The sequence below is a fragment of the Sebastes fasciatus genome, chromosome 19 (assembly GCF_043250625.1).
Source record: "Sebastes fasciatus isolate fSebFas1 chromosome 19, fSebFas1.pri, whole genome shotgun sequence".
Classification (NCBI taxonomy): Eukaryota; Metazoa; Chordata; class Actinopteri; order Perciformes; family Sebastidae; genus Sebastes; species Sebastes fasciatus.
The window spans coordinates 19,379,879-19,393,639 of record NC_133813.1 but is presented as its reverse complement, the minus strand read 5'-3'; the positions used below and the strand labels follow the sequence as shown (position 1 = coordinate 19,393,639).

The following is a 13,761-nucleotide window of genomic DNA, read 5'->3' as shown; positions in this document are numbered from 1 at the left end:
TGTGATGGTGACTTTTTGATGCAAGTCATTTTATATATTCAGTGTAGAAAGACTGTGTGGATTATTAAGATTTTTTGATGTAATGGAAATTTCTAGCTACTAAAAAACCCAGCACCATTGAATGCCTTTAAGTCCCAACACAGCTCACAGACTTCTGCTTGGAAGTCAAAGGGGGCTTCATCCAGCATCTTGTCCCTCCTCCTCTTCCTCTCCTCCTCTCCTCCTCTCCATCTCTCTACTAGCACCCCACAGCCAATCTGAGCCTGTGACTAAAGCGCCATCTCTCAGGCTGCTTGCTTGCTGCACACACTCCAGGCTGCAACCACATCCTCGCTGGGTCTGCAGGCGCTAAATAGGAGCCACCTCTGAATTCAAAGCGCATTTTAAGACGTCGCTCTGCAGGAATCAGCAAAAGAAGAAACGGAAAATCCAGCAAATATATAAATCTACAGCAGCAGCCTGTATTCTCTGGGAGCAAACCAGCTGCAGACACTTTGTAGCCCTGGAGCGAGCAAGAGCAGACTGGACCGGCTTGCTTTCTTTTTCCTCCAAAACATGGGGCGCAAAGAGAGGAGCGCACTGGAGGGAGGGAGGAGATAGATAAATAGATTGGTAGAAAGAAGAAGAGGAAGAGGAAGAAAAAGAAGCCAAGTGTCCATTTGGCTTTGGAGCAACAGCACTACAACAAATCTCTGACCTCGACCCCCCTCTGGACAGTGGGAAGCTGGTTGTTGAAATGGAGATGTCGAGATTTTCTCTCATCCTCTATTCTCCTCCTCCTCCTCCTCCTCCTCCAACACACATGCTGCTGCTGCTGCCGAGGCTGATGATGATGATGTTTGCGTAGGAGTGTTTTATTTTGCGGGCAGCGTTGGTTGAACCAGTCTCTCTACTGTTCAAACAACTCCAGACAAAGCTTGTTGTGGATGGAACTGTGCGCGTCTTTCCAGAGATATTATTGTTGTTTTTTGGTGCGGTTTTTTCTCGGTGCGTCTTTTTTGGGGTGTTTTTTCAGGTGTCTTTCTGAAAATCTGAGTCTGGAATTGGACAGAAAATGTTTTGCATGACGAAAATGTGTCTGGGAAAGTAGTCTGGCAACAAAGAATATTTTGTGCATATGCTATTTTTTTTTTTCTCCTTTTAATTAACAACTAAAGAGGATCAGGCCCAGCAGGGTTTTTAATTTTGGACTCAAGTCGAGGCTCAATTCGATAGCTGGCACTTGCTGATTACTTTGCTGACATTTGGGGCTTTTTTTTCCTTCTTCTTGCTATTGGTCTCATTATTATTCAGTGACTGAGATTGACACACAAAGTCCAACCAGCAGAGGTCAGGACCTGCAGCTCCAAGGAGCCACCACTACCCTAGATGTGACCAGGTGAATTCCTCTTATCTCTGAAGGTAAGAGTCAATCAAACCCTTTTAAGAAAGAAGGTTCTGCTCCATTCACTCGTCCTTATGTTGGATTTGTTTGCATCTGCTTGTTGAGTCATACATGAGAAGTTGGCTGCTTTCTGCTTGTTTGAAAATAGATATGATTAATTGCTGAGACAGAGAAAAGATGGATGGATAGATGGATGGATGGATGCTTGAGCTGAGAAGAGTTTCTTGTTTCAGCACCATGGACAGAACCACACTTGTCTTACAGCAGGATATGTGAGGCTTTTCTTATTTCACTATTTCACCCTGATCATTTCTAATTCACTATAGTCCATATACCCAACATTAAGCTTAAATTAAAGCATATTACAGCAGTGGATCTATATATACAAACAGGCAGATGAGAGATAGATGAGAGGGTAAAGGCGAGGGAGAGGTTCAGATCAGAGCTTTTTGTCTGAACAGACTCGCTGGCTGGCCCGGCTTGCCACATGCTGACAAAAACAGCATGGCTCATGAGCCACAGCTACTGTCACCAACTGTTAGCCATGGTCACATCCAAACTGTTTTGCTCCAGATATTTTTAGGCTGGGTGGAAATGCATCTCAAGCAGCATTAACGAAAAACATTCAACTGAATGCGGTTAAAAATGACTAATTATATTTCAGGCAAGGGAGCACACAGGATGCAACCCACCACCACATGAAGTAATAACCAACCAGCTAGAAGTGTAGCTGGGGAAATTACATTTTGGTATTTAGAGTTGATAAAAAGGGGATATTTGCTGTCTCTAATAACAGCATAGAGGGAGCAGGAAATTGAGCCTGAAAAAGAATTTGCATGTGATGATAACTCCTGACCTCTGTAGTTCATGTGTCTCAAGAGTGATTGGGAATAGTTATGACATAAACCATCCTTCTATGTACAAAAGGTATTATTGGTGTTACAGTAAAGAGATGGAGCTTAAGAGTCTTGGGGATAATTAGCTTTCATACTGCCCAGATTGGAAAATAACATATTGTTGGAAAATATCATAAATGTAATACAGCATCCCTACCTGTTAGAGTATCTCAACTCCATTGTGCTGTTTCAGTCCAAAGTTCAGCACCAGTTCAGACTCTATTGTGCGCTTAAAACTACCAACGGTGGAATAATATTCCTTATTCTCTACTGTGCTTGTGTATCAGCAGACGTCAAGTGGAGTTACTGATTCCCACATGTCTGTTTACCTTAGCTCATCTCCGTAAATGCCTCACCTCTTCCTCATTAACGTTATTAAATGTTTGAGATCTAATCTCATCGGATCCCCAAACCATTCCATACAGATGTGTAGCAAATTCAATAAGAACCCTGAATAAATGAGTGGAGAAAAACAATGCAGATGCATACAGGTGCACAAAGCGTCACTGAACATATGAACCATATATGCTGTGGCCTTCGCAGTCACCACAACTCAATGCTCTCCACCACCACCATCAAAACACCAAATGGCAGAATGGCGTTCATTTCTCCGGTACAGTTGCAGAGAAGCTCTGGGGGCTCGTTGTGTTCTAACACCTTAGATGCTTAGTCTAGGTTTTTTTCCTTTAATTTCCCGGGGGGCAAAGAGGGCTGAAGGTTGCACACTTTACTCAGATTGATACCTGGGAGTCTTCTGCTGTATGTGTGGCTGTTCATTGAGCTACGATGAATTATGTTGTGATGTCAGTGCTGTTATTTTTCGAAGTCATGCCCTATATGATATGATATGATATTATATGATATGAAATTATATGGTACCGTACCGTACCATATCATACCGTCCACTACGGTACCGTACCATACTGTCCCGTATCGCATCGCATCGCATCGCATCGCATCGCATCGCATCGCATCGCATCGCATCGCATCGCATCGCATCGCATCGCATCGCATCGCATCGCATCGCATCGCATCGCATCGCATCGCTTCGTGCCATATCATATCGTATCGTATCATACCGTACCGTACTGTACCGTACCGTATCGTATTGTAACATATAGTTTAAAACGGTATGACGTAAAGCAACTATGGGGAATGACAACTGGGACTAAATTCATGTTGCGGAAAGGCAAAGAAAATACATTCACACACAAACACACACTGTGCTTTTAGAAGGCCAACAACAATAAAAGACAAGGCAGTACACTCCGTATGGTATGGTTTGGTATGGTAACGTCCCCTACAGTACCGTATCGTATCGTACCGTATCGTACCGTATCGTATCGCATCGCATCGCATCGTTTAAGACGGTATGACTTAAAGCTAGTGTGAGGAATGACAACTGGGACTATTCATTGTTGTGGACTGCGAAGAAAATAAATCCACACACAAAAACACACTGTGCTTTTAGAGGGCCTACAACAATGAAAGACAAGGCAGGGCTTGTGTTCCCATGGCGACTTCCTCAGTGACCCTCGGAACAACCTTGGCCCCCTGGGAGATCAGTCATACTCCCGCGTGCACACACACACACACACACACACACACACACACATTCAAGTCTCCCTCGGAGCGTGACTATGAGTGACTGTGTGTTTCTCGTCTGCTTGCTGCTGATGCTGGTCTACCAGCCTCTCAGTCATTACAGCAGGAGGGAGACGAGGAGGAGGAGAGGGAGAGAGAGAGAGAGAGAGAGAGTTGAAGGACAAACGGCCGAGTAGGATGGAAGAAAGCAAATTTCAAAGACAGATGGGTGATGAAAAAAAATGAAGAAAGGTGTAGAAGGCATGTAAAATAGGGAGAGAGAGAAGGAGAGGAGGAGGGCAGCTTTAAACGGGCAAAAACCAGCTAAGAGTGAATGCAATTACAGAGGCAGCACTTCCTTTTTTTTCTGGGCATTTAAAGTGTACTCACATATCAGCTTAATTACCTTTTAAAATGCACAACTGGGAGAGGGAGTCATGATAGATCCGCTGTGGTCAGGATAAAGAGGAGGAAGGAGAAGTGGAGTGGATGGATTGAGACTACTGGGGGGGGGAATATGGCCGCCCAATGATCATGTTAAACAGTCACCACCCGTTCCTCCCTTCCTCCACCCGTCTCTCCCCTTCCCCTCCCCCTCTGCACCGCTCTCCGCTCTCCCCCCTCGCAGCCATATACACCCTGACATGCTCACACATCACGCTCACGCACACATGGGTTCCCACGCAGACACCAACATCACCAGCGCACGTGTTAGAGGCGCGAGCACATACGTGCACAAGCCGCTGGTCGGCTGCCCTCATCCCAGTGAGTGATTGTAAAACACTGGAGCTCATTCTGAGGAGTAGAAGGGAGGTTAGGGGAGGATTGTTCCTGAAGAACAGGAAGAGGGTGAGGAGGAGAAACGGCAGCAGAAGAAAAGCTGTGTCCTTCCCTTCTTGTACCTCACCTATGGCAGCTTCACTATCACGTGTGTCTGTGGATTGTCACGCACATGTGTTATAAATAGTGCCAATAATTGTATTAGTTTATATGATAAACAGTGTTTTCTTTTTCCCAAGATGGGGCCTAATTTCCATAGTTGTGGCCTTCATTCCCTTACAACATCTTACTCGGCAACTTAATTGCTGAGATCTGGAGAAACGATGACATCACGGGACACACTTCACAATTAGGTCGAGCAAAATGAGCAGTCACAACATCAGACAGGTTGTAAACAAACCCCAGTTTATTCCACTTAAAATGCAACTCGCTCTCACGGGAAGGCGTATAAATAGCACGACATTACACGGACATTACACGGACCAAGGAAATTCTTAGTCGACTAACACTCACACGATTTTGTTGACTAATCGATTAGTTTAATCGATCGGTAAAACTGAGTTTCTCCACAAATGATCACACCAAATCTCAGAGCTTCAAAAAAAAAAACGCAACAAAACTACAGTAACATCTGCAGTTAGGTTTAGGCAACAAAAACAAATATTTAGGTTTAGGAAAAACGTCATGGTTGGGCTTGAAATAAGTACCTAGACTAAGTAAAATACGAAGGAAACAACGTAACACAAGTACGGAAAACACGTCACAAACGTCATTAACATAACTTACAAAACAAAACACTGGTCTCGAACACCGGTCTCCTGGTTGAAAGTCCTGTGTTTGTTGGACCCTCCTGCCCGTCATAAGCATTTTTTTCCTGCATTTTATTCTACGTCAGTATCTCTGAGCGTAGCATGTTTACGTGGATGCGTTTACATTGCAGTCAGCATAGACTACATGGCGCACAAATGACACGCCAAAAGTAAGTGCACTAAATGCCTTGTCATGTCATTCATATGCCTCATGCGGGCTGTAAATTAATTAGTTTGAAGGGAAAGTGGTCAACACATGTCCATGACAGTCAATCATTGCACTAAAAAACTGTTGGCTCACAATCATGGTAAGAAGGCAAGGGATTGACCTCTGTTTGAACTTCTAAATATGTAAGACAATATGATGAAACTGGGAATTTCCTTATTTGGATTTGATAAAAATGAGTAAAATGTAGGAATGATGGTTAGAGCTACAAAAAAATAAGACATATTCTGAAAACGTAGAATTTCCCTTTAAGCAAGTCTGTCTATATGGCCTGTATTTCACACTGAATATAAAGGCAGACGACACACTGCTCAGACTAAGTTTACAATTTGCATTTTGTCCGTATAAGTATAACCCACAATATGCAGTACATTTCAAAGAAGCCTGGGGCCCTTCTCATTACAGACTTTATGGTCCAAAGCCTACACGCTCATCATGGAAGCAGCCAAGTTTAGCGGTATAATGTTGAATCTGAGACTAAAAAGCTGCAGACGTCGACATGGTCCTTTTTGAAAAGTGATGAAGCGGAAAAGAATTTAAGAACAAGCCAGCTCAGCAAGGTCGTGACTTACTCCGCCGCAAGAGTTGGATCGCAACAGAAATGCACATGAGATGAGAGATTCTCATTCATAAATTCCTCTCTTCCCGATGTGTTGTATCTTATTATGCATCTCTGCAATTCTGCCTGACTGCACTCGTGCTTCATTTTTTTATCAGCTTGAGAGATTAGCATACAAGTGAGTGAGCGGGGGGAAAGTTGCTTCAAGTACAATACGGCTAGAACTTTTAAGCGTAAACCACCCACTCAACAAAACAGAAAAGGACGATGGTAAAATGTCAGTCTGTAATAGCCCTGTCGCCATAGTAACTGGAGACCCGTTCATCCTTTTATACACGCTGCCTCTTGAGCACTGACCATTAGCGCAAACATCCAAACAATAATCAGCTTTTAAAGTATTTCCTTCAAGCATCTTTACGTTTTATCGTCTATCGTCTAATCCTCTGGTGCCTTTTCTTCATTGTTTCTTCTCCGCTTATACTTCTACATCTTCCTCTCCTTTCTTTCTTCATCTTCTCTTGCCCTCTACCTTTTCCCCCCTCTGTTAACTCCCACTAATCACTGCCCCTCATGCTGTCTCTTTCCATCTTGGCCTTCTCTACCATCTTCCCTACCTCCTTCATGTTGACATGTTGACAGTCCTGCATGGACTTTTAGACCTTTTAAAAGCACACACACATGTGCAGTAGACACATGCAAAGAGTCATATCTATGTATCTGTCTATCCAGTGAAACACTGGAAATATCCTGCATTTGATGTTTTAGTGTCTCTTTCTCTCTTTGACTTTCTCTGGCAGAGCTTTGGTTAAGGTTTGGGCACAAAATATACCTGGTTAAGGTTAGGTAATACGATGGAGTATTAGGGCCATTGTAGGTAAAAAAAAAAAAAAGAAAACGTAATATTATAAAGGGAGTAATATTCCAGGAAAAAACTCAGAGATAAAAGTTGTAAATTTACGAGAAAGAAACGTGGATATTCTCTGAGATCTAAGTGGCACATTTACGAGAAAAAACTCACAGATTTGTGAGATTATAAAGTCATAAATTTACACTAAATAAAATGCGGATATTCCCTGAGATTTAAGTGGCAAATTTAGGACAAAAAAAACACAAATTTGCGAAATTATAACATCATAAATTTACAAGGAAAAAAACGTGGATATTCCCTGAGATTTAAGTGGCAAATTTGCAAGAAAAAACTCACAAATTTGTGAGATTATAAAGTTGTAAATTTACGAGAAAAAATCTGAAAAAAAGTGGACTGCAAAACCGTGGTAATGAAAAATAGGCGTTTTTTTTTGTTAAGGAGTCACATCACCTCATTTTGCAAGATTGGATCAACCTCATCACACCACATGCAGTATGCCACTGTTAAACACTGCAGAAAAGTGAGCCGCCAAGTGTAAAATTAATTGTAGCGGACTCTCCATCCATCCATCCATTCTTGTCCGCTTATCACGGCTTTGCACTCCGCTATTTCCCCAACTTTTTAATCTCGCAAATTTTTGAGTTTTTTCTTGAAATATTACTCCCCTCCCACAGCTCCAAATATATATATATATATATATATATATATATATTACCCACAAGGGCACAAATACGGCATCATGAGGGAAAGGTCATGGTCATGGTCAAAAGAAACCACCATTTTTCGGGTGAGGACAGTCTTTCTACTTTGACTCACATAACTGATGATTTTGTTTGTGCCAATTTTCATGTGTATCTGTGGGTATAATTTCCCATGGTGCATTTGCAGTATGCCACAGTTGTGTGATGATTTCATCAGCGCCTCAGATACGTACTAACGTCTCACTCTCCCGAGACTCTTGTGGGTAGTGTGACTTCTTGTAAATACCACGTTTTGCTTGACATACTCCGCTTTTGGCTTGTGAGTGGCGCTGCCGTTCAAAGTGATGTTTTAGAACAGAGCCCTCCCTGAGGCTGGGTACATCAGCTGGACAGACGGAGAGCAAGAGTGGCAGAGAACAGAGAGGGAGACAAAGACGGCAAAGCAAATGGAAGGAGAGGCTAAACAGACAGCAAGAGAGAGAGGCAGTGGAAAGCAAAAACAAGGGAAAGATGATAAAAAGTGAATGACATGACTGGCAGGGTGCCAAGAATGTTGTCTTTTCTGAGTCGAGTCGGCTCCAAACTTGGAAAAACAAAAGAGTGTTGACTGTGAAGGAAAGCAGAGATATGCCTGTTGTGTATGTTGACACCTCGCCGGTATACAGAGTTTGTGTCCGTATATCAAAATCACCAAAGAAAACCTACAGCTACAGCAGCTCTGTCACATTCATATGAGTGAATGTGTCCCCTGCAAAACAGAAAGGTACAAAATCATGCAACCAATCAAATTTAGTGCATTTCTTCATGTAAAATACAGCATTTGATCTCAAATTGATCCACTTTGCTGTGAAGCCAAACAGGTCCAGATGTCATCACACACACCAGTGCTACTATTTAGACCCTATTTGCCGAAAGTGCGATACGTCTCCAAACAAGTAGTAGTAATTGTTTACACTACACACATATTATGTCCTATATTTTGAAGATTATATGAGACGCATGGAGATGTTTCAAGCAGGCGGCAACCTACGGTTCGGAAAAGTGAAGCCAATACCGAAGTGCCTTCAACTTGCATTCTTTCTAAAAGCCAGCAGGGGGCGACTCCTCTGGTTGCGAAAAAGAAGTCTGATTGTAAAGAAGTCTATGAGAAATTGACCCTACTTCTCACTTGATTTATTCCCTGAGTAAACATTGTAAACATGAGTTTATGGTCTCAATCACTAGTTTCAAGTCTTCTTCAATACAGCATGATGTTCATTGGAGTTGTCCGTGTTTTCGTCTTAGAACTTTAAGCCTTTCACAGAGTGTTTGGTCACAAAAAAAATTCTTATTCGGCGTTCAGTTGTACTTAGCTCCACCATGTCACTTCTGGTTGCAAAAACACAAGACGACAATGGGCAAAATACTGATCTCAAGACTTCAAAACCATTGTCCACAAACCAATGGTGATGTCACAGCGACTAGGTCCACATCTTATATACAGTCTGTGCTTTCAAGAGACATTTCCATCCCAATTTAACTAAGCTGACCAGTCCCCTACCCAGTGCTGAAATGATATGTACCATGCTGTTGCTTGGGGAGAGAAAGCAAAGTGAGGAAAGAGTCTAAAATTGGAATGATGTCATTGTCAAGTGTCAAGGAGCAAAATGTAATTTAATGGTGTCTTATCTAATTCAGGAACAGGAAAAGGAATTAAATTTATTTGAGGTCAGCGTATTACCCTGAACAGATCATGTAGCCAGAGGGAAGGTTTGTGTGTGTGCGTGCGTGCACACGCACTGTATGTCCCTGATTACACTTCTGAGTGTTTTGCAAAAATGTATTTGACTGTCATAGAGGCAGACTCACAGTATCATCTGCTCGGTGTTTGTTAACGTTTTTCGCACCAGGAGGTCCTAACGGAGCTCCGAGTGTCACAACAGTCTGTCTCCTCTGTCATTGCCATTTCTCAGGAGTAGATTTGACTGACACTGAACTTATAAACCGGGAGTGAACCAGAGGCTATACTATTATGATCCTGTTTAGAGTTAGAATAAAATAGACACACCTATGAGATTTAGAGACTATGCATTGCCAAGGGTGAGTGCTGAGGTTTGTTTTTCATCATTGTTATTGTTATTATTTAATATGAGAGAACAAGCAGGGCAGAAAGCTTGCGTGAATACTGTATCTCTCGACAGACTGATATTCTGTCGTAAACAGCAGTTTATTTCTGCACGGCCCTCAGACTGGAGATGCTGTCGAGTTGCAGCTCTCTTCTTGTCTGTTATATTTATGCGGTGCTAAGCAGGAACGGTAACTACTATTTATGCTTTTTAGAGTGAAGTGTGTGTGGAGATGTTGGAATAAATAGTTTCCATCAAATATTGCCTTCTCTGCTCCCCTAAAGGTGACAATAATGTTCTCGCAAACAAATATGTGCACTTGCCTCAACTATAACCCGATATTAAACAGAGGTCTGCACACATATATTCTCAAGTAAGCCTGTTTTTATTAGATGTGCTGGTTGCAATTGTTGCCTGATCACCATGTGCATCTAATGGCCTTGATGCACCAAGCTGACATTCATCTATCCGGTGGCGCTGGGCCATCATTGAGCCTCTGTATAGCAGACCTGGCTGTAGTTTTTGCAGTGTGTCCAACACTGCTGGTGTTAGTCATCAGTGGCTGATTGAGCATGTTGAATTGGCAGCAGAGGCAGTCTGTGCGATACTGTATACATTAGACAGACCCAAGTGTCTAGAACATAGACTATATATATATATATAGATGGAAGCGTCTCCACTTCCTCCCACTGTACAAAAGTGAAGCCAAAATATCCCGGATACTGGAGCTGCCATCTTGAGATTTTGACGTCATTTGGAGCCAGAGTCTGCCGCATTAGCGATCGGGTCACTGGAGCCGCGGTATCGAGATCCCGCCCACACACCTGCTTTAGCCAATCAGGAGTCGAGCACGGCCTCAGCTTGTTAGCGTGAGAACCACCGAGCAGCTACGTTAGCACCACGGTAGCTGTTTAGAAAGAAACAACAACTAACCATAATATCTAACTACATTTGTGATCAAATTGACACATGTTCTATCAAACTGTCTTGTGACGGTTATGGAAAGTTACATCTCCTCCGGCTTCACGACTACTTCACTCAGAGCGGCTGTCAATCACAGCTGTCAATCATGATTGATTGACCAAACTTATCATGTGACCACTTGAACATACATCAGCGTGATGAGAACTACCTGAAATTACAGAAACCATCTTTGGGAAACATTTTTTTGACGTGTACATAAAGGGGGCGGGGTTTATGACGTATACTGCAGCCAGCCAGCAGGGGGCAATCGAGATGTTTTGGCTCCACATTTGGGGAGTTGTCATGTTGTCCATCTTTGTATACATATATCTGTGTGCTTTGTAAAAGAAGACTCTTGTTTAAAGTGATGAAATTTGCCTATCATGTTGAGCCAAAAATAAAGATTATGGTCTATACAGTCACAGCCCTTTAAAAACCCTAAACGCCTATTTCAATGACAAGAGCTGAAGTGCGCTGTGGACACCTTTTTACCGCTCGCATCACTCAGTTTCAGGGCTAAGAACTGCTCTTCAATCCATCAACTGTGAAGTTCAAAGAACTGTAATATCTCTGAGCCAACTTCAGCTCCTGCTGGTGCCAAGATTATAGCCTGTCACACACAGACTGGTGGTATTATTTGCACAGCAGAGGGTCGAGCACGGTATGACAGAGGGGAGGAACAGGAAGTGCAATGGCAGACTGACAAAATGTGATTATATGCAATTATTTTGAGATGATTTGAAAGTGAAAACTAATTTTTCTTCAAACCATTCGGGGGGAAAAAACTATTTTGGAAAAGAAATAATGTACTTGCAGATTGACAGATAGACAGATAGACAGATCACATCCTTTTACAAGATTTCAGAAGTTCAAAATTCGACAGAAAGAGGCATTGTTTGCACCCTACACCACAAAGACAACCTTTGTAAAAAAGTGCAGTGAAATGAGATTGTCTGCAGCTACTTTGCAAGCACACCAATCACATATGTTGGAACATAATATCGCTACTTTGACATGGTTAGAGCCTCTATCTGAGCACTCGTGCTACTCAAAAAAGCATCCTCCTAATGTGATTTTCTCCAGGAGCTTATTACAGCACTATACTGAGAAACAATCCATGTTCTGTTACATTTCTGTACAAAATGATTGGAGATGACTGCCTCCGCCACGGACTCAGGTAAATACAGCTGACAGTTGTAGTAGATCCCATATTGATTATGCACGCTGAAGTACATTAGTCAGAAGAGATTTATAGCTAAGAGGGTAGATTAAAGGAGACTGTGGCTTTGTGAGAACTGACTTATAGAGTTTCTTCACTGGAATATTGAAGAGAGAACACCATTCATTGTGCCTACATGATTGTTTCCTGTTACCTTGTCTCATTTTGAGAAATACTGCAGGTCAAGATCCTCTTTTGAAAATGCTTCATTTTCTACATCATAGTGCCACAACATTCTCAAATATTCCTAAAAACGGATTGGGACTCCAGAGGAAAAATCTAAATAAAAACACTGTCTAAAAATACAGGATGTCGTGGTACAAGGAAGGGCATGCTTCGTCGCTTCCAGTGCATGCACAACGCGTTTAAAGTTACATTACATCAGCATGCAATTTGAACTGGAAGAGCAACGGAGCAAGGTCACTCGGATGGATGAGAGACATTTAGCGAGCTGTGTAATTAAATGAAGAGACCCCCAGGTCACCGTTACGTTTTCTTCAAACGTCCTCATGGTGCTATATTCGCTCTAGCCGAGGGCCATTTTTATGATATATCATCCGCAGTGAGGCACTAATTGCAGAAACGTTTCCCATGCAATACAAGGACACACGAGAGAGGGATCTTTTCTACATGAGAAAACTAGTTGCTCTGTTTTCTTCATCCACAACCCCAGACTCTCCCACTATCTCCGGCAGCCTTTGGGATTTCCCAGGTGCCTGATTCAAGGTCAGAGTTGGGGGTGAACTAAGCTTGTCAGTACCTTTCAGTAGAGGGATGAGGTAGGAACACAAAGGAACGGTGGTGAAAGAAATTTTTGTACGCCTGGTGAAATTTTATGCTGGAACAGGGTGAGCAGGAGAATCAAGTGATGCTGAAGTCAGGGTCAGTGCAGCCAGGCAGGATAATATTATGACAAGGCTTAAGGAGGAATTTGTAAGCTTTTTGAGGGGTCTATATTACAGCTTGCATTGAGGCTTAATGGAGATAAAAAAAAACATAAATAAACATCCAGTCAAATCAATGTTACATCGTTACGTCTCTTTAAGACCCCATACTGAAAAAGCCCATTCTGCTCTGATTGGCTTGTGAGAAAAATATGGTGCACCTTTGCAAAGGTTGTTCTCAAGCTGTGTGCGATATTCTAATGAGCCTGCATGTGACCCAAATATGAATGGTTTGTTGAATCACATGTTTTCTGATCTAGGCAGCCCACAAGAAACTGACTGGGTTGTCTTATTTCACAGTTTGTGGGTTGGTAGACACTCCAGATACCCAAATGTATGAGCACAAGCAATGAAAAAGTGAGTTTTTTCATGATATGTCCCCTTTAATGTTTAATGTATTGACAGATTGAGATTTGATGCATCTTCCAGCCTCAGAATTACTTTTTGGGTGAATCAATTGAATTAGTATTCTAACATCAATTGCAATTTTTTTTTATTTAGGATTAAAGATCTACTTGTACTTTTGCAGAATCTAAGATTGATACCACTCTTATGTCTGTGCGACAAGCATAGAGCTTGGGTCAGGAGCATAAACTGTATATAAGAAGTGGACGTAGTCAACGTGACGTTACCCATTGGTTATAGACTGCCGTTTTGAAGCCTCAAATTTGGCATTTTGGCCATAGCCATCTTGTTTAAATGGAACCAGAAGTGACACAAGAC

At 42.2% G+C, this 13,761-nt stretch overlaps 1 protein-coding gene across 1 annotated transcript in view; it reads left to right on the top strand.

The window, feature by feature from the left end:
- Window positions 1-244: 244 nt before the first annotated feature.
- Window positions 245-13,761, top strand: part of LOC141757425 (protein FAM163B-like) — a 30,350-nt gene continuing 16,833 nt past the window's right edge. Inside the window, exon 1 of the mRNA XM_074617903.1 lies at window positions 245-1,401. The gene's annotated coding sequence lies outside the window, so the exon portion shown is untranslated. The remainder of the gene's footprint in view (window positions 1,402-13,761) is intronic.